Source organism: Schistocerca piceifrons, chromosome 7 (assembly GCF_021461385.2).
Source record: "Schistocerca piceifrons isolate TAMUIC-IGC-003096 chromosome 7, iqSchPice1.1, whole genome shotgun sequence".
Classification (NCBI taxonomy): Eukaryota; Metazoa; Arthropoda; class Insecta; order Orthoptera; family Acrididae; genus Schistocerca; species Schistocerca piceifrons.
In genome coordinates this window covers 184,616,858-184,638,839 of record NC_060144.1, presented here as the reverse complement: position 1 = coordinate 184,638,839, position 21,982 = coordinate 184,616,858, and positions in this window count along the sequence as shown.

The following is a 21,982-nucleotide window of genomic DNA, read 5'->3' as shown; positions in this document are numbered from 1 at the left end:
CAGTTATTTCTCATATTTTTGGACAAATGATATTCAGATAATGTCTTTAACTGAATTGCAATTTCTTAGAAATTATGCTGAAGCGATGTAGTAAGCAGTAAACAAATTATGTAAAATGTTGTAATATATTAATCATAACATAATGTTATTTTTTAAAAATCTTAGGCATTTGTGGTTGTTAAAATTGAAGATAACGCTCAATAGGAGGGAGGAGGTGGGGGTGGAGGCAGTAACAAACTTGACGTCCTTCCCCTCTTCCAGAACCCGCCCACAGATCTGCACATATTTCAAACGAACAACTTTGCTTCTACATTTTTCGTTGCCTACAAACTATACCGCTTCTTGGTGACTGTCATCACTTTATACATGGTGTAGCTAAATACCCTTTACAGTCTTTGATGACTTGCAGAGGGAACCAAGAGAGTTAAGTTGTGCTAGCAAACATAACGTTTCTCCACTGCACGAATACAAGATGCTCTCTAATTGCTGCTGCCTTTTGCCTGGGTCCACTTACAACTAGGGCTCGGCGTGACGACCGCCGAAGTCAGCATAGATACGGTACCTCCGTACCATGTCCCGGTACGTACGATTCCCAGTCCCTGGTCCTCCAACATCTACTGCAGCCATAATCCGCACCATAGGTATTCCTTCGATGCTTTAGGAGTTTCGTTAATCAATGTGACCCATGACACGTCTAGCAGGATGAAGTCGGGAAAAGGTGCAGACCAGGCAGTCGGGGTACAACGACCTATCCAATGTTCCACAAATCATTGGTCCAGATGATATCGAATCACACGTGAAAGGCCGGCCGGTGTGGCCGAGCGGTTCTAGGCGCTTCAGTCTGGAACCGCGCGACCCCTACGGTCGCAGGTTCGAGTCCTGCCTCGGGCATGGATGTGTGTGATGTCCATAGGTTAGTTGGGTTTAAGTAGTTCTAAGTTCTAGGGACTGATGACCTCAGATGTTAAGTCCCATAGTGCTCAAGGCCATTTGAACCATTTTGAACCACACGAGGCGGTGCGCCATCGTGCTGGAACCAAATGTTTTTACAGACATATCTTTCAAGAGCCAGTGCAGTACGCTGTCAAGGAACTGCAAGTACGTGGCTTCCATGAGATGTGGAAGAATGTATGGCCCATTCACACTTCCATCCAGGAACCTTTTCTAAATGCTCAGATCGTATCGTTCCTAAACCCATGACGGCGCGCAGCATGCGGGTTTTCATCAGACCACACATGACTTTTGTGGAAACTGAGAACGCCTTCCCTGGTGAACTTGGCTCCACGCGTGGAAAGGATCCACCATGGGAAATCGGGCTCGTCCACGCAACTGGGCAAGAACTACCTGCAGAATGGGCTGGTGATGCAAAATCCTGTGGCTGTATTGGGTGTACCTTCTGGGGTGGTAGAGGCGTAGCTGCTGCTCGTGCAGAACACGCCAGTCTGTCTGCTATGTTTCTAGTAGTCATCACTCCATCCTCTTTCACTGCATGTAGCACAGTCTCTTCAAACTCGGGTGTGCGGCGCCACAGTGGAGCACCACAGTCGTCCTTGTTGGCGGTAAGTTACCCTTCTCCGTGATCCGCTGGTACACCGTATCAAACAGGGAATGCGAAGATGTCTGGTGGTGTGAAAAACGCTCTGCATGCAACTGACGAACAGTCCCCTCATTGCATCGAACTTCGCCGTACAATAACATCACGTCGTCATATTCCGCAAACGTGTAGTTCACTATGGTCAACGGCAACAAGCGAAAAATGAAAGGTACGTACAGCTTTCATTCTGTACTACAGTGAATGATTACTGCTGTACAATAGTACAGTATGAACAAAGACCACAAACACAACAACAAGTACAAATCTCTCTGGCCAGGTACAGCAGCCAGAATGAGCAAAGATTACAAGCACAACAGCAGATACCAACCTCTCTGGGCGGATCACAAACTCAGCTGAATGTCATGTAAACAAGCCTGTAGTGGGCATGGAACACCGGGTGATCGGTGAATGATGTACGTAATACCCCAGTCAGTGGCGCCGAAAATTAGAGGTATTTGAGCTGTGTAGTGGTTTCTTGCGGAATGGTGTGTTTCCGGACATGAGTTCTCGTGATAAACTGAACTGTCTTGGTCTCCACTACAAGTCCTCAACGTCTGTAAAGGGACTTTAGTTACACCCTGCATAATTTGAAAATATTTACCGACTCTGAATTTTTTAATGAAGGAAAGTGGAAATTTTCCAGTTACACAAGACTGCAGTCGTGAGGATGTAACCTCTCCCTCACTTATCGACCTTAATGACAGTGAAAAATTAATCCGCGTGTACCTAATGGAAATTTGGGAAAAGCAATCGTCACCGAATTTAATCTGTCGCTAATGAGGGAGGAAAGGGTTACATCTAAATGAAAGGAAAAATGCAAATGAAATTGGTGGAAATTAATTTTGAAAAGGGGTAAAGCTAATAAAGAAAGTAAATGTGCGGCCGTTACGTTAACAATTAACTAGCGGTAATTAGATATTTGAGATTTGGGGGAAATTACGGTCGCCAGTCCTATGGACAATTACTATAGTAACTGAAAAAAAAGGTTATTACACATATAATTAGCACTAGAAGTGTGGCAACTGAAGGTTGACACGTGTAGTGTGAAAAATGAAAGTTTGTCAGAAGTGATAAATTTCGCTACACTCTGACTTAATTTAGCAAAAGAATTAATAAAACCGGAAAATTGAAAGTTAATTTAATGACTGAAATTAATAGTGAGCTTTGTTTCTGAAGCACATCGAAATTCAGTAAAATACGGTTAGTCTTGGGCTACCTCAACAATAATTCCAAAAGCTACTTGAATCTACACAATTTAGAAATAAGAGATTTAATTTTGAACTTGAATTAAATGATTCTGAACAATCAACAATAGTAAAATTTAGTACGTACCAAGCTGAGCTGCAGTCACAGGTAAGCTAAAATACGGTAACAAACCTCCCACTCTTAATTTGTGCTTGTATAATCTAAATATTGTAGCCAGCTATGAATACCTTAACTGAACTTTGAAATTAAAACAGTGAAATCGAATGATATTACTTTAATACTGGCGTTTGAATTTCAACGACACTCGGGTTCATTCCGGAAAAGGAAGGGACCCTGCTTGGTAATGCAATTGGGACAATGAGCAACAAAGGTTCATGCTACGTTGCTGTAATTTAGTGAGAAAAATTTAACAGTTTGAAAAGCTGAGGTCTGCCATACAGTTCTAAAACTTTACGTGCTTTTAGTCTTCCTTGTTGGTTGATTGAAGGTTTGAAGTCGTCGGTCGAGGAGGTGGCGACAGTCACTCATTGTCGGCCGTCGCTGTTGCAGAAGCTGGATATTGGCGCGCCTTCTTCTCGACACGGTCTCCAGCTGAAACGGGCTCTTGATGTGTGCTAGCTAACGCTTCCCGTCCGCGACACCATATCAGAAACTAACATAGCAAATCGAGCGTAATTACATGCTGCCAAACCCCGAAAGCGCGGCAACTCGTGGGAGCGTCACACAACACACCTGCTCCACTGCCGTCCTCCAGCCAGACTCTCTCAGAGTTAACACTCCCAAAGATCCTAAACACTTTGGTTCTCCACACGACCTATCGATGTATTCGTTCGATAGCATAGTTTTCCCTAGGCAAGACCCAGCGTAAAAGTACAAATAGTATTTACAAAACAAACCAATTATACATCGACATAAATGCATATATATATATATATATATATATATATATATATATATATATATATATATATATATATATACACAAATAATAAAACAGTTACAATATATAGAGACACAGAAATATCATATCTTCAGGTAACAAGATAAGGAAAAATCTATAGTACAATAGATGGAAATAGAAGGACATGCATTTCTGGCGTTACAAGGAGATACTCGGTTTCACTTATTTTGCAAACATTAAGGAAATGTGTTTCTTGCAGTTTTCCCGGCGGATCGACTATTATGTCGTCTTTCGGTCGTGCATCCGGGATGTTATCAGTTTATACCCCGATATTTCGGCTGACATCTTTCAGCCATTTTCACGGTGAGTAGCTTGCAAGATTTTTAGATCACTTTACGCTGTACGTGGAGTAACGGCATCTGCTCCAGAGATCTTGCAAACGAGTCACCTTGAAAATGGCTGAAAGGTTGTCAACCGAAATATCGGAACAAGAATAAATAATACCCCAGGTGCTTGCCCGAAAGATAATAGAATAAGAAATCGGTTATTAATAATATATAAAATTACAGTTACTGCACCTGTTACCAATTCCCACACCTGTTACCAATTCCTACAAGTAAAGCACTAATTTCTGTCATAAATAATGCATAAACTCCTAAGCTGCCAGTAGAAGTACACTCTTTCTCAGAGAACACACACACAGAACACTGGACACAGTCACCGACATGCGTAACTTCAAAAATGGTTCAAATGGCTCTGAGCACTATGGGACTTAACATCTGAGGTCATCAGTCCCCTAGAACTTAGAGCTACATAAACCTAACCTAAGGACATCACACACATCCATGCCGGAGGCAGGATTCGAACCTGCGACCGTAGCAGTCGCGCGGTTCCGGACTGAAGCGCCTAGAACCGCTCGGCTACCGAGGCCGGCTGCGTAACTTCTGACGTGCAAACTCCAGACAGCCGCCAGTTCTATACAATTCAGCTCTTACTACAGGGTGTCCATAAAGTCTTTCTACACACTTCAGTTCTTACTACAGGGTATCCATAAAGTCTCGCTTCACTTGCAAGAATAATAATGTGTAAACTATTAAAGACAGAGCATCATGATATGTTGTAAACCGCATAGCAGCTCTCACTTTTTTCCTGTTATGCCATCCGGCCGCTGTGACTCGAATCCTGCCTCGGACATGGATGTGTGTGATGTCTTTAGGTTAGTTAGGTTTAAGTAGTTCCAAGTCTAGGAGACTGATGACCTCAGATGTAAAGTCCCATAGTGTTCAGAGTAATTTTGAACCTGTTATGCCAGAATTTCAAGCTGTGTTCCACTCGTCGCTCGTAGAAAACCAAGGCGATATTCGAGTTCTGCTCTTGTACGGGTCGGCATTGCTGCATCAACAGTTGTGGTTGCTTCATTGGTTCTGCTCGAAAGGAAGCAGTGTCATTGACTGGTGTTGTGAACGCACTAACCTTGACGTAAGGTAACAAAAGAAGCCTAATGGCGTGACGTCTGGAGGGCGCTGGGGCAACACCGACTCAAAGGAAGGCCTCGGCGCTTGTTGGTGACGTCATGTCAGCTAGGCATGGCGAACGCCAGGTCTGTTGCAGGCAGAACCGCCTGGGCGTGCTTATCACTATAAATCTCTTATTTTTGGACAAACTGTTTGGTATTGTTTTGGATTCTGCAGTTTTATTTAGATGAAAGGTTTTCTTACTATCGTAAAGCTTCAAATGAAGATCATAGTTCTGTATTACTGAATCCTGTCGAAACAAACGTTAGATCAATATTATTCATTTATTTTAGTTCGACATCGTTATTTGTAAATGTGAACTAATTTACATGTGTAAATGTCCAACTGTTGCCAGTCATTAGATTACAGTCAAACATGCACATTAGAAAAGATAAATATTCTCCTCTTGCAACTGAAAGGAGAAACTTTATAAGATAAAAAAATTTATTTGATAAAACAATTATCTCTCTTTTGCCTCTTCTTCTGTCCCCACCCCCTCCACCAACGTGTACAATCGCAAGATGTTTCATTAACATTTAGTGCTCCTCACCCCATAGTCAACCAAGATACCTACAGAAGAGCACCAATATGTTCACAGTTTCTTGTAAAAGCAACCAAGTACAAATGTAACTTCCTCAGATTTACAAATAAAGCAAAGAAGCATGAATTCTGTTGCTGCTGGACCATGAAGTTGTTTTTGTATGTCAATCCTTAAAACAGGTGGAAATTTAAGTTCAGGAGTACACTATTTATTAAGAAGTGTAATGAATTGTACAATTAATTGATTGCAGAAATCTCTCAGAAGAATGTGTGTTGGTCAACTACCGCCAATAGTTTCACATTTTCCTGTGTCAGAGAGGGAGACACCACCATTATGAGTATGTCTGCAACAGGCCTGGCGTTCGCCGTGCCTAGCTGACGTGACGTCACGAACAAGCGCCGAGGCCTTCCTTTGAGTCGGTTTTGGCTGGGGTCACACGATGCGACCGTCACGACCCATCCATTTCTCAGGAAATGTCATACAGCACGTTCCGCACGTTCAGATTCCAATGTTGAGCTGCACTATTATGCTGAAAAATTATGGACGGCTGCAGTTCTTCGATATGTGGTAGCAGGAACTGTTCGAGCGAGGCGGCCTAAAAGCTACATCAAATACTGAATGGGGCGTGTTATGCATTTTAACTTTTCTCTCGTTTGAATTCTTAAATTACTATGACTGAATAATATCTAGTTAGTTGAATGGAAACTTTTGGGCGTGGGAAGTTGCTTCCCCAGTATTTTTAAAACAAATATCTCCCACTCTCACAAGTATTTATTTAATTCATATTTGAATTCTCACCTCTATGTAGCAAAATGATTAATGGTACCTAAGGGCAGTTACAGTTCGTAATCATACTCTGTCTGCCTCTTGATGTCGAAGTCAGCACCTGGAATAAAATTTCTGTGGATCTGCAGAATTCTGGCCATCTTAGACACCGACAATTCTTAAAATAGTCAGAGGCACAATCGTACGCCGTGGAGTAGCCGTTTGGGTTCTGTCGTGTTCTCACTCTGCAGCAAGGGAATCAGTGTGCAAGTTGTGCAATTTCGATAAAAGTCCAGAAATTGTTGTTGTTGTTGTGGTCTTCAGTCCTGAGACTGGTTTGATGCAGCTCTCCATGCTACTCTATCCTGTGCAAGCTTCTTCATCTCCCAGTACCTACTGCAACCTACATCCTTCTGAATTTGCTTAGTGTATTCATCTCTTGGTCTCCGTCTACGATTTTTACCCTCCACGCTGCCCTCCAATAATAAATTGGTGATCCCTTGATGCCTCAGAACATGTCCTACCAACCGATCCCTTCTTGTAGTCACGTTGTGCCACAAACTTCTCTTCTCCCCAATCCTATTCAATACCTCCTCATTAATTATGTGATCTACCCATCTAATCTTCAGCATTCTTCTGTAGCACCACATTTCGAAAGCTTCTATTCTCTTCTTGCCTAAACTATTTATCGTCCACGTTTCACTTCCATACATGGCTACACTCCATACAAATACTTTCAGAAACGACTTACTGACACTTAAATCTATACTCGATGTTAACAAATTTCTCTTCTTCAGAAACGCTTTCCTTGTCATTGCCAGTCTACATTTTATATCCTCTCTACTTCGACCATCATCAGTTATTTTGCTCCCCAAATAGCAAAACTCCTTTACTACTTTAAGTGTCTCATTTCCTAATCTAATTCCCTCAGCATCACCCGACTTAATTCGACTACATTCCATTATCGTCGTTTAGCTTTTGTTGATGTTCATCTTATATCCTCCTTTCAAGACACTATCCATTCCGTTCAACTGCTCTTCCAAGTCCTTTGCTGTCTCTGACAGAATTACAATGTCATCGGCAAACCTCAAAGTTTTTATTTCTTCTCCATGGATTTTAATACCTACTCCGAATTTTTCTTTTGTTCCCTCCACTGCTTGCTCAATATACAGATTGAACAACATCGGGGAAAGGCTACGACCCTGTCTCACTCCCTTCCCAATCACTGCTTCCCTCGACTCTTATAACTGCCATCTGGTTTCTGCACAAATTGTAAATAGCCTTTCGCTCCCTGTATTTTACCCCTGCCACCCTTAGAATTTGAAAGATAGTATTCCAGTCAACATTGTCAAAAGCTTTCTCTAAGTCTACAAATGCTAGAAACGTAGGTTTGCCTTTCCTTAATCTAGTTTCTAAGATAAGTCATAGGGTCAGTATTGCCTCACTTGTTCCAATATTTCTACGGAATCCAAACTGATCTTCCCCGACTTCAGCTTCTACTAGTTTTTCCATTCATCTGTAAAGAATTCGAGTTAGTATTTTGCAGCTGTGGCTTATTAAACTGATAGTTCGGTAATTTTCACATCTGTCAAAAAAAAAAAGGGTTCAAATGGCTCTGAGCACTATGCGACTTAACTTCTGAGGTCATGAGTCGCCTAGAACTTAGAACTAATTAAACCTAACTAACCTAAGGACATCACACACATCCATGCCCGAGGCAGGATTCGAACCTGCGACCGTATCGGTCGTTCGGCTCCAGACTGTAGAGCCTAGAACCGCACGACCACTTCGGCCGAGTTCACATCTGTCAACACCTGCTTTCTTTGGGATTGGAATTATTATATTCTTCTTGAAGTCTGAGGGTATTTCGCCTGTCTCATACATCTTGCCCACCAGATGGTAGGGTTTTGTCAGTACTGGCTCTCCCAAGGCTGTCAGTAGTTCTAATGGAATGTTGCCTACTCCCGGGACCTTGTTTCGACTCAGGTCTTTCAGTGCTCTGTCAAACTCTTCACGCAGTATCGTATCTCCCATTTCATCTTCATCTACATCCACTTCCATTTCCATAACATTGTCCTCAAGTACATTGCCCTTGTGTAGATCCTCTATATACTCCTTCCACCTTTCTGCTTTCCCTTCTTTGCCTTTCCAGCTGAGCTCTTGATATTCATACAAGTGGTTCTCTTTTCTCCAAAGGTCTCTTTAATTTTCCTATAGGCAGTATCTACCTTACCCCTAGTGATATATGCCTCAACATCCTTACATTTGTCCTCTAGCCATCCCTGCTTAGCCATTTTGCGCTTCCTGTCGATCTCATTTTTGAGACGTTTCTATTCCTTTTTGCCTGCTTCATTTACTGCATTTTTATATTTTCTCCTTACATCAATTAAATTCAATATTTCTTCAGTTACCCAAGGATTTCAGTTCATCCAGATCCCCTCTTAAATTCCCACCTTTTGCAGTTTCTTCAGTTTCAATCTACAGTTCCTAATAGATTGTGGTCAGAGTCCACATCTGCCTCTGGAAATGTCTTACAGTTTAAAACCTGGTTCCTAAATCTCTGTCTTACCATTATATAATCAATCTGAAACCTGTCAGTATCTTCAGGCTTTTTCCATGTATACAGCCTTCTTTTATGATTCTTGAACCAAGTGCTAGTTATGATTAAGTCGTGCTCTGTGCAAAATTCTACCAGGCGGCTTCCTCTTTCATTTCTTAGCCCCTATCCATATTCACCTACTACGTTTCCTTCTCTCCCTTTTCCTGCTACGGAATTCCAGTCACCCATGACTATTAAATTTTCGTCTCCCTTCACTATCTGAATAATTTCTTTGATTTCATCATACATTTCTTCAATTTCTTCGTCATCTGCAGAGCTAGTTGGCATATAAACTTGTACTACTGTAGCAGGCGTGGGCTTCGTGTCTGTCTTGGCCACAATAATGCGTTCACTATGCTGTTTGTAGTAGCTTACCCGCACTCCTATTTTCCTATTCATTATTAAACCTACTCGTGCATAACCCCTATTTGATTTTGTATTTATAATCCTGTATTCGCCTGACCAGAAGGCTTGTTCCTCCTGCCACCGAACTTCACTAATTCCCACTATATCTAACTTCAGCCTATCCATTTCCCTTTTTAAATTTCCTAACCTACCTGCCCGATTAAGGGATCTGACATTCCATGCTTCGATCCGTAGAACGCCAGTTTTCTTTCTCCTGATAACGACGTCCTTTTGAGTAGTCCCCGCCCGGATATACGAATGGGAGACTATTTTACCTCCGGAATATTTTCCCCAAGAGGACACCATCATCATTTAATCATACAGTAATGCTGCATGCCCTCGGGAAAAATTACGGCCGTAGTTTCTCCTTGCTCTCAGCCGTTCGCAGTACCAGCACAGCAAGGCCATTTTGGTTAGTGTTACAAGGCCAGAGGCCAGATCAGTCAATCATCGAGACTCTCAAAATAGAGCATTAACGACCGTGGTGCCCAGGATACAAAGTTCTCTATGAACTACGACACACCAAATGTTCCGAGACACAGACAAGGGAAAAGTTAGCTACATTTCAGGATACATCATCCTCTTGTATGAGATGAAATGCTATCATAATTAATCAAGTTACACCCCGTATTCAGAATGGCGGCACTCAACAATGCTGCTAATTACACTTCAGCTGCGATCATATCATCCGATTCCTTTCCGCTGTTGCTAAATCAGAAGTAAGTACTATGGTTTGCTTGAATAAGATGATGTTTAGAAGAGCGACTACTCTGCAGCAGTAACCAATAGGTACCGTTGCAAAGTTAGGTTTCATTCAAAGACAAAAAGTCAGATTATTGGTTAGGAGGATCAGTGAAACGCCATGAGTTCTCCCTCATCGCCTTCTCCCCCACACAGGGGAGTTCTAATGTATGACATTCCATCACCGTGCTGGTACAAGAAGCAGCATTTCAGTTTACTTATAGTGTACTAAGTTTTTCATTACAGTTACGTATGACTGTTTCGAACAGTTGTATTCATTTTCAAATCATTACTGCATCTCTAATGTCTGATTGTATGCTATTACAATTGAACATTCGTAAGATTTGTTCATATGTTAGATCAATCTAACAAACGTGATTTGACCGTAATGTAATTCCAGTGGCTCATTCCAAACTCGATAGACATCTTTACTTGTTTTAGACAAAAAATCCAACAACTAATGTAAACAGTAACAAATGTAATATAAGCATGAACAGCCGTTTCAAGATGAACTTCTCGTTTCGAACCGGTAACGGCGCTAATTGTGTAAATAAATAGCGTTATTAACATTATCTGGTTGCTGTTTTCTTCTCTGCAAGAATCTAAGTATAAAGACTTTGTTATTGACACTTACAACCAGTTAGTTTGCTGGTATGGCACTCAGAATGTCCTGAATCGAGTATTTATATTTTAATTCGTTTCATTATTTCTTTCTAGTGAATTGATGAGCACATAACTCTGTGATATCAGAATACATTCTCAATTTTTTGGATACAGTTCAGTTATATAGAAACAGAGATATGTTGTTTATTTCATTCTCCCACTTACAACAGTTTCCATGTCCACTCTTCACGTAATCATGAATGTCGCTTATCATTACCAACATTTCTTTTTTCTCTAAAAGTAGTTCTGAAAATAACCTTAATACAAGAATTAAAAACAATCTCAGCAAAGGCCTCGTGGTTATAGTGCTATAAATAAAGGAGAAAGAAGCATTGGTACACAAGTCAGTAATTTGATAGAGCCAAATGACTATGTTGAAGAAAAAATAGTGCCACCATTGAAAGATGACTTACACAGTTTCCTCTAGGTTAACTCCTTAAACTCAATTAAAGACAATTTTCACAAATATTCTTCAAAATAATAATTTTGGTTGTAATACAATTAAGAAGTTTAATATTTCTTTCTTTCATAACTTTGTAACTGTAATGTATTGAATTTAAGCAAATGAATCTGTTTCATATAACATACTTTATAGTCCTTTGTATATGATACAAGAACACTATTTATTTAAGTAGAATAAAAATTAGCATAATGGAGAAAGAAATGAATTATACAATGATAAAAATATTTGGCCATTCAGCCAGTGATCTGAAAAGTGCAGCGAAAAATAAATTAAAATTGTGTATCTACATGGTCTAGTCACATTAATGTGACCACTGCCTATGTTCGACGTCTTTGCAATAACTGCTCACAGACAACAATGACAGCAATAGCTGTGGAGGGTATACAATGTGCGTTGGGTTGATAAGATAAACAATGCAGTCATTGTCGTAATGCAACAACAGAGAAATTTGACATCCAACAGGGCATGATCATTGGCTTTCGGACCAAGGGTGGAAGCATTTACGAAATTTCTAAGTTTGTGAATTGTTCTTGTGCCACCATGGTTAAAGTATATTGTGCATGGCCAGATGGCACTATCCAAAACTGGCGCCAAGGCAGCTGTGGAGTATCACGGGCCATAGATGACAAGAGGTGAACTATAGCTGTGGAGATGTGTACGGGCGAATAAACGCGCCACTGTTGAGCACCTGGCTGGCCAAATGAACCAAGGGCTACGACTGTTCAGAGAACGTTGCCGCATATGGGCCTCCACAGCAGACGCCTGGTTCATGCATAACTGCTCACCAGCGATGAAGCTGGCATTTGCATGTCAACGCCGAAACTAGACGTCCACTGACTGGCGACAGGTGGCGTTTTCAGATGATTGATGACCATTGGCGTGTATGGCGTGGAACGTCCGAAAACAAATACACTGCAAAAATCGTCAGAAGGCTCCAGGCTGGAGGAGAGCGTGTTACGGTCTGGGGAAGGTTTTCGAGGTGTTCCTTGGGTGATCGCCTCGTTTTGGGAGGCGCAATGGATCAAACCAATATGCATCTGTCCTTGGGGACCGTGTACACCCATAGATGCAGTTTGTTTTCCCTCGGCACGATGGCACTACCAGCAGGACAATGCAGTGCATCACACAGCTTGCAGTGTATGTGCCTGGTCTGAATAGTATAAGGATACATTTACTGGACTCCCCTGGCCACCAGATTCCCTGGATTTGAATCCAATCGAGAATATGAGAGACGAATTGCACTTAGCTGCTCACGCCATGGATCTTCAGCTTAGAAAGCTAGTGCAGCTGGCCATAGCACTAGAGTAGTCATGGTTCCACATCTCCATCGGTACCTTCCACAACCTCATTGACTCCCTTCCTGCACATTTTGCAGTGGTCCACACTCCAAAAGGTGGTTATTCAGGCTGGTCAGTGTATAACAATTCATTCTAATCCGAAGACTGATATCTTAATAGATAATTCTATATAAACATATATGTGTTATATTTAGAAGTAATGCTAAAAATATAAATAGACTCAATTATCATAAAGATGGGTTACATTAATTTGAGTACAACAGGTACACTAGAGACACATTCTTTTTTAATTGATATTGTAACACACTGATATGTTTAATGACATTGCAAGTCAGAAACCGTATTAAACTTCCCTAGCTATTAGCACTTTGTGTCATTCAGACTGCATTTCACACCCTTATCTCTGTGGTAATACATACACTATTGGCCATTAAAATTGCTACACCAAGAAGAAATGCAGATGATAAATGGGTATTCATTGGACAAATATACAGGGTGATTCAAAAAGAATACCACAACTTTAGGAATTGAAAACTCTGCAACGACAAAAGGCACAGCTAAGCACTATCTGTCGGCGAATTAAGGGAGCTATAAAGTTTCATTTAGTTGAACATTTGTTCGCTTGAGGCGCTGTTGACTAGGCGTCAGCGTCAGTTGATGCTAAGATGGAGACCGCTCAACAGAAAGCTTTTTGTGTTATTGAGTACGGCAGAAGTGAATCGACGACAGTTGTTCAGCGTGCATTTCGAACGAAGTATGGTGTTAAACCTCCTGATAGGTGGTGTATTAAACGTTGGTATAAACAGTTTACAGAGAATGGGTGTTTGTGCAAAGGGAAAAGTTCTGGACGGCCGAGAACGAGTGATGAAAATGTAGCACGCATCCAGTAAGCATTTGTTCGCAGCCCAGGACAATCGACTCGCAGAGCTAGCAGAGAGCTGCAAATTCCACAATCAACTGTATGGAGAGTCCTACGAAAAAGGTTAGTTATGCAATCTGAACGTAAACTACCCAAGGCGATGGATCGGCCACCAGGCAGCCCGTGACAGAGCACTTCATCACTGGCCTCCAAGAAGCCCTGATCTTACCCCCTGCGATTTTTTCTTATGGGGGTATGTTAAGGATATGGTGTTTCGGCCACCTCCCCCAGCCACCATTGATGATTTGAAACGAGAAATAACAGCAGCTATCGAAACTGTTACGCCTGATATGCTACAGAGAGTGTGGAACGAGTTGGAGTATCGGATTGATATTGCTCGTGTGTCTGGAGGGGGCCATATTGAACATCTCTGAACTTGTTTTTGAGTGAAAAAAAACCTTTTTAAATACTCTTTGTAATGATGTATAACAGAAGGTTATATTATGTTTCTTTCATTAAATACACATTTTTAAAGTTGTGGTATTCTTTTTGAATCACCCTGTATTATACTAGAACTGACATGTGATTACATTTCCACGCAATTTTGGTGCATAGATCCTGAGAAATCAGTACCGGTACCCAGAACAATCACCTCTGGCCGTAATAACGGCCTTGATACGCCTGGGCATTGAGTCTAACAAAGCTTGGATGGCGTGTACAGGTACAGCTGCCCATGCAGCTTCCAACACAATTCCACAGTTCATCAAGAGTAGTGACTGGAGTATTGTGACGAGCCAGTTGCTCGGCCACCATTGATCAGACGTTTTCAATTGGTGAGAGATATGGAGAATGTGCCGGCCAGGGCAGCAGTCGAACATTTTCTATATCCAGAAAGGCCCGTACAGGACCTGCAACATGCGGTCGTGCATTATCCTGCTGAAATGTAGGGTTTCACAGGGATCGAATGAAGGGTAGAGCCACGGGTCGTAACACATCTGAAATGTAACGTCCACTGTTCAAAGTGCCGTCAATGCGAACAAGAGGTGACCGGGACGTGTAAGCAGTGGCACCCCATACCATCACGCCGAGTGATACGCCAGTATGGCGTTGACGAATACACGCTTCCAATGTGCGTTCACCGAGACGTCGCCAAAAACGGATGCGACCATCATGATGCTGTAAACAGAACCTGGATTCATCCGAAAAAATTAAGTTTAGCCATTCGTGCGCCCAGGTTCGTCGTTGAGTACACCACCGCAGGCGCTCCTGTCTGTCAAATGGCTCTGAGCACTATGGGACTAACATCTGTAGTCATCGGTCCCCTGGAACTTAGAACTACTTAAACCTAACTAACCTAAGGACATCACACACATCCATGACCGAGGCAGGATTCGAACCTGCGACCGTAGCGCTCCTGTCTGTGATGCATCGTCAAGGGTAACCGCAGCCAAGGTCTCCGAGCTGACAGTCCATGCTGCGGCAAACGTCGTCGAACTGTTCGTGCAGATGGTTGTTGTAGTGCAAACGTCCCCATCAGTTGACTCAGGGATCGAGACATGGCTGCACGATCCGTTACAGCCATGCGGATAAGATGCATGTGATCTCGACTGCTAGTGATGCGAGGCCGTTGGGATCCAGCACGGCGTTCCATATTACCCTCCTGAACCCACCGATTCCATATTCTGCTAACAGTCATTGGATCTCGACCAATGCGAGCAGCAATGTCGCTATACGATAAACCGCAATCGCGATAGGCTACAATCCGACCTTTATCAAAGTCGGAAACGTGATGGTACGCATTTCCCCTCCTTACACGAGGTATCACAACAACGTTTCACCAAGCAACTGCCGTTTGTGTATGACAAATCGGTTGGAAACTTTCCTCATGTCAGCACGTTGTAGGTGTCGCCACCGGCGCCAGCCTTGTGTGAATGCTCTGAAAAGCTAATCATTTGCATATCACCGCATATTCTTCCTGCTGGCTAAATTTTGTGTCTGTAGCACTTCATCTTCGTGGTGTAGCAATTTTAATGGCCAGTAGTGTATCTCGAATTGGTTTATATCCCTGAGAGATTTGTATGGCTGTAACATCAATTGAACATTTTATGAAGCAAGTAAATTATGTTTGTAACGATGTATTTTTGCGCTCCTGGATGACATGTTAATAATACATAACAGGGATAACATGGCACTACACTTCAAGAGCCTTTTAAAAGAAAAAATCAGTAATAGCCTAACACTGCACTTCTACATTTAGATCTAAACCTACAATCCGTCAGCCACTTTAGGGTATGTGCTGGAGGTTACCTAGTGCAGCAGTGTCGCGTTCCCTCTTCCCCTTTTCCTGTTTCAGTCGCATATGGTTCGCAAGAAGAATGGTTGCTGGTAAGAAGGCTCACTTGCTCACTGCTCCCCACCACTCTTACGGATCGGACTGTAAGGTGGCTCACCACTTCCTACCACTCTCGTAGGTGAGATCGCACGGAGCTGATCACTCAGCGACTAGAGGCATCACTCCATTCTCTGCGCTGTTGGCACAGTGGTGCAGCTTGCAGCTCGCTTTCTTGACTGAGCACCTATATGCCATTGTTTGGTTTCACTAGAAAACATTCTTTATGGAAATAACGGTATGCATGTTACATAATTATCTTAACATATATAACAGAACATGTGTACAGGTTGTCTCTGGAGGAATGGTCAATTTTCAGGGGTATGGCAGAAACGATAATTTTACATAAGAAACATTTGTCCTCTTCTGAATGTTTACTTTTGTACGTTTTGCTTGAATAACTCGAAATCCGCGGCCTCTACTGAAAACGGTTCATTTTTTTCTCTATGATTTGTATTTTTCGTGTAGATAGAGAGAGAATACTGAAAATCGTATGTGATGCTCATGCGCCGAGGTGTAGGTAGCTTTGGTAAATAGTTAGAATGGCACTATGGGACTTAACATCAGAGGTGATCACTCCCCTAGAACTTAGAACTACTTAAGCCTAACTAACCTAAGGACATCACACATCAATGCCCGAGGCAGAATTCGAACCTGCGACCGTGGCGGTCGCGAGCTTTGGTAAGTCAGTTTGAGATAGTTTCCTGAATTGATGGACCTACGCTACTGTGGTTCATTGTAAACAACGTCAACCTACAGAATAATAAAGAAAATAATTAGCGATTTACATTAAATATGTTCTGTCTCAGAAACCATTCAGAATAGAGCGAATGTTCATATGAAGCTTTTTGCGTCAAATGATCGTTCTTGTCATATATCTCAGTGTTAACCATTCATCCTGGGAAACTCTGCATATTATATTCAATTATTTATTTATTTATTTAAACAGAAAAATTAATGCCTTCAGGACCCCTCTTACATCAGACCAGAATTTTAAGTATAATTACTAAACTTATTACACCACAGTTACTTAAAAAACATAATATTTCTTCTTCTGCTCTCTGTATGTATTAGGCATTTGCCTGTTACGCCCTCTTCATTGAAACTGTTGATTTTCCTCGGCCTTCTTAAATATCTTCTGCCCATTGGGAAACAACCATCATTAATTTAGGTATTCTATCGTCTTCCATTCTTGTGACTTCGTCCTTCCAGTTGTCTCTGCATTCTTTAATCTGCTCATTTAAGCTCTTCACTCTCAGTAATTTTCTGACGTCTACTTTCATTCTACCGTCAAACAGAATGAACCCAGCTACTCTTCTAAGCAATCGAATCTCCAATGCTTGTATTCTTTATTCATTTCTGTTTGTTACTGATCACGGCTCACTTCCACGTGTTATAGCTGCCACACACTTCGTTTTGTAGGAATAATCTAGAGTTTCCTTTCTTGCTTTCGTTCTAAGGGTTCTACTGTGATGTAATTAAATCTTTCCATCTACTTTTGCATGTCCATTTCTTTCATGGAAGAGATAGTATTTCCTTCCTATGAATGAGTTTATTCCGTTTATTTTATGGTCATTTATTATTTTGCTGGGAAATGGCTGTTGGTCCCTGAAAGCCATAACTTCAGTTTCCTTAGAAGACACTAACGGCTTATATAGCTTAGTTGTTGTGGGTAAAATATGAATAGCTGTTTGCAGTGTGTCCTCGCTATCAGCAATCACAATTTGAACATCAGCAAACAGAATAATACCTTTGGCTGAAGTATAAAAAACGTAATTTACCTATCGCTTGGCTTGCCTCGGCGTGTCGCCGACATAAATATCAAAAAGAATCAGAGACAAACTGCATCCTTCTCTTACTCTCATATTTGGCCTTATCTTTGATTTTCTACTTCCTGTAATGGCGATTTAAGTTCCTTGGTGCTACCTTTATTGTTTAAAAAGGTGTTCCTGTTTTGTTCATAACCTCCTATAGCTTTTCTCCACGTATCTAAAACCTTCACATTGTCCATGAATAGTTAACGTGTCTCCTTATTCCGCTCTGTACTTCTCAGTTAGTTCTTTAGTAGTGAGTTTATTGTCTGTGCATGACCTACCTTCCCTAAAATCCATTTGCACTTGCAGCAGAATATTTTCAAAAACTGCTGGTAGTTTCAGTGTTGTTCTTATAGAATATAGTTAATACCCCATGTTTAGTAAACAGATGCCATTATAGTTTTCGCGATTACTTCTGTCTAATCTCTTGTTAATAGGTAATATCGTAGCTTATTTCCAGTCCTCTGAAATGTCCTTATTTGTCGTACATCCTCCATATAGTTGAAAAATCTGGATATCAGTGTGGGAGATGCATATTAAATCAGTTTTGTGTTAATCCCGACGCTGTCCGATGTTTTCTAGTCATCATTTTATACGTCGTATCTTCTAATGTCTTCATTTCTATGCTATCCACTGTTGTCTCTTCCTCATCTTCACACAAATCATTTTTTCCAGATATTTATTCATGTCGTCTTATTTGCATGATATGTAGTAATGAAATTAAATAGAACCGGAAATGATTTGAAAGGAGATTTGAATTTATCCAGTGACTAAGAACTAATAGCAATGATATTAGCTATACTACTGCTAAAAATAATAATAACAGTAACGGCAGTAGACGATGGTAAAAGGCATTTAGGAAATGAAGAAAGTCTGGTTGGGTAGGGTCTACTTTACAGTAAAGGGATAGGGGATGCGTACAGGACAGAGATAGACATTTTTGTTGGTTTAATGTATATGCTACTGTCTCTGTTTTGAAGCTAGGTGTGTTGCTTGGTTCTCTGAAATGCTGTTGGAGATTCTTCCAGAATCGGGTTCCTAATACCGAAAAGGACTTGTAGAAGATAGCCGAGTAGTGGTGCTTGACGGACAGCATTATACTGTTACGGGAACGAGTGTTCCTGCTGTGTTTTCCAGGCAAGGACTTTAGGGTCTAGGGAGTTGTAGTTATTATGAGCAGTAGTGAGTCAACAGTAAGCTTGATCATTTGGAGTTCGACGCCGTCGTGTGCAGTAAATGGTGGTTTGATGGATTTATCGAGCGCGTTATCAGCTCAAGACAGAATTTTTCGCGACTATTATCATTTATCTCCGTGAAATAACCAGTAAGACTATGTTTTGTTTATGGTGCAATGCTGGGTATTTGTTTAGTTTGTAAATTGGGACAATGGGATCAGCTACAGCTTCTACCTTGCCTATACTTCCCTGGATCACACAACTTTTTCCACAGAACATCTGGTCTGCGTGTTGTAAATTAATGTACTGGCGTGCCTTAGGTATCGTTCCTCTCAGATTGATTTACTCTCTTTGCTTTCTGGTTGTAATCAGTTTTATTTCCTGATTCTTGAGTTTCTCCCGGCGTATTTGATAATCAAAATATCCACGGGTGTACTGCCGGTCTACAGTGTCCAACGGGCACAATATTTCGGCGATCATACATGTCGCCATCATCAGGTGAACTGACGGACTCAGCTCCTGTGAACGTGCCGGCACGGAGATCCGTACGCTATGGTTGCTCAGGACGAACTGGGTTCGGTCGCGGCGGCGGCCGTTTTAAATACCCTCCGCCCGCGGCGCGCTCACTCCGCCGTCCGCGCCACGGTCGCGCGGTGGAACAGATTGCGACGGCGTCTGAGGTGACGTCGGTGTGATGGCTCTGTCCGCCGTGGTCGTCACAACTATACGTTTGCTCGATTTACTCTTGATTAACCCAATCGCTGGTTCCCAAGCCTTGCTAAGATTATAGCCACAGTCACGGTTTATGAGGTCGTCGTTGGTGCAAATTTCGATGGCCTCTCTAACAACGCTGTCCCAGTACCTCGACGTCTGTACCAGAATCCTCGTGCGTTCATACTCCAAAGCGTGATTTTCCGACAAACAACGTTCAGCGACCGCCGACTTGCTCGGATACATCAGTCGAGTGTGCCTCCGGTGTTCACGGCATCGATCCTCGACGGTACGCATCGTCTGACCAATATACGACTTGCCACATTGACACGGAATCTGGTACATGCCGGCCTTTCTCAAACCGAGGTCATCTTTGGCGCTCCCCACCAGTGCACGAGTTTTATTCGGAGGACAAACACAGTTCCGACCCGGTATTTCTTCAAAATGCGGGCGATTTTCCCCGAGAGTGCGCCTGTATATGGAATAAACGCAGTGCCTACCTCCTCCCTCGTGATTTCATCCATCTCCACAGGTTGTGCTGTAGTGGTTGGGCGGAGAGCACGTTGAATCTGCCACTCTGAGTAGGGTTTAGCGGTTCTAGACGCTCAGTCCGGAGCCGCGCGACTGCTACGGTCGCAGGTTCGAATCCTGCCTCGAGCATGGGTGTGTGTGATGTCCTTAGGTTAGTTAGGTTTAAGTAGTTCTAAGTTCTAGGGGACTGATGACCATAGATGTTAAGTCCCATAGTACTCAGAGCCATTTGAACTATTTGAACTCTGAGTACCCATTTTTTCGAAATACAGTTATCAGATGTTCCAATTCCTGGGGTAGACTCTCTGCGTCAGAGATAGTGCGCGCCCTATGTACTAGAGTTTTAAGTACCCCATTCCTCTGTGAAGGGTGGTGGCAGCTATCTGCGTGCAAATACAGATCAGTGTGCGTTGTATTCCGATACACCCCATGACCTAGGGTGCCGTCAGCCCTTCTCTTGATCAAGACGTCAAGGAAAGGTAATTTACCCTCCGTTTCAGTCTCCATAGTGAATTTGATGTTGGGGTGTATGGAGTTTAGATGCGTAAGGAAGTCAAGGAGTTTATCCATACCATGTTGCCAGATGACGAACGTGTCGTCCACGTAACGGAAAAAGTAAGTAGGTTTCCATTCGGATGACGACAGGGCTTCCTCCTTGAAGTTCTCCATGTACAAATTCGCTACCACCGGTGAGAGTGGACTACCCATGGCGACTCCCTCCGTTTGTTCGTAGTATTCTCCGTTAAAAAGAAAATACGTGGAAGTCAAGACAAGCCTTAAAAGTTCAGTGGTCTTCTCGTCAAACTTTTAATGGAGACGCACGCCGGCACGCACGCACATCATTACCGTCGCTCGCGCACGCCAACGCCACTAGCCCAACGCCATGCCGAGAAGTAGGAATGGAGGAAGAAGCAAGATTGCTGCTGCTGTGGAGCTCCTTCTAAACGCAGTCGGGAGCAACGGTTGCGGCAACAAGAAGAAGAAGCGGAAGCCTGTGGCACAATTACAGTGCTACAAGTGTCAAAAGCTTGGACACATAGCCAGGGAATGCGACGGTGTTGTTGCGTGTGTTAAGTGCAGGAAACCGCACGACACGCGCAACTGCACAAAACCAAAGGGTACTGCAGCGCTGTGCGTAAATTGCGGTGGCTCGCACGCCGCAAACGCGCTCAGCTGCAGTTACCTGAAGACGTGAAAGCAGCGGAAGTTGGCCACCACACACGAAGAGGTGGCGCAACAAGAAGAAATGGTGGTCACCCCGCCCTCCTGCCTTAGTAGGGGAAGCGGGCTGCGCCACAAAGACGACGTGGACGCCTTCCGCCAAGCACTGCGGGAAAACGAGGACGCAATCACCGCGCTCAAATCCGCCATGGCGGAGTAGAGAGCGGCCCTGAGAGCGGGACTCGAAGAGACGCGCCAGGAGGTGACTCTACTAAGGGTCGCCTTGTACCTCGCATCCCGCACGACGACGGACGTGGCACCGACCCCCACCAGTACGGGGGTAGACGCGGCAACACAAACGAACGCCTCCCTGGCCGACGCGGCAACGCAGGTTGCTAGGGAGGGAGGATGCTAAGTTCACCCAACCTGGATATGATGTGACGTCATTATGACGTATATACGCTTTAGTCGATTAACACACCTATCGACTTTTACGAACGTTCGAGATTCTAAACTGTCGTCAGCTAGTGGTTTGTGCGATTCTTATAACAGCTCAGTGTGGCAGCGTATATGTATTTCGCCAAAATAAAAGTAAAAGAGCTGGATATTAATAGAAATATTCCTGACCGTGGCCTTGAAAACACCACGGACA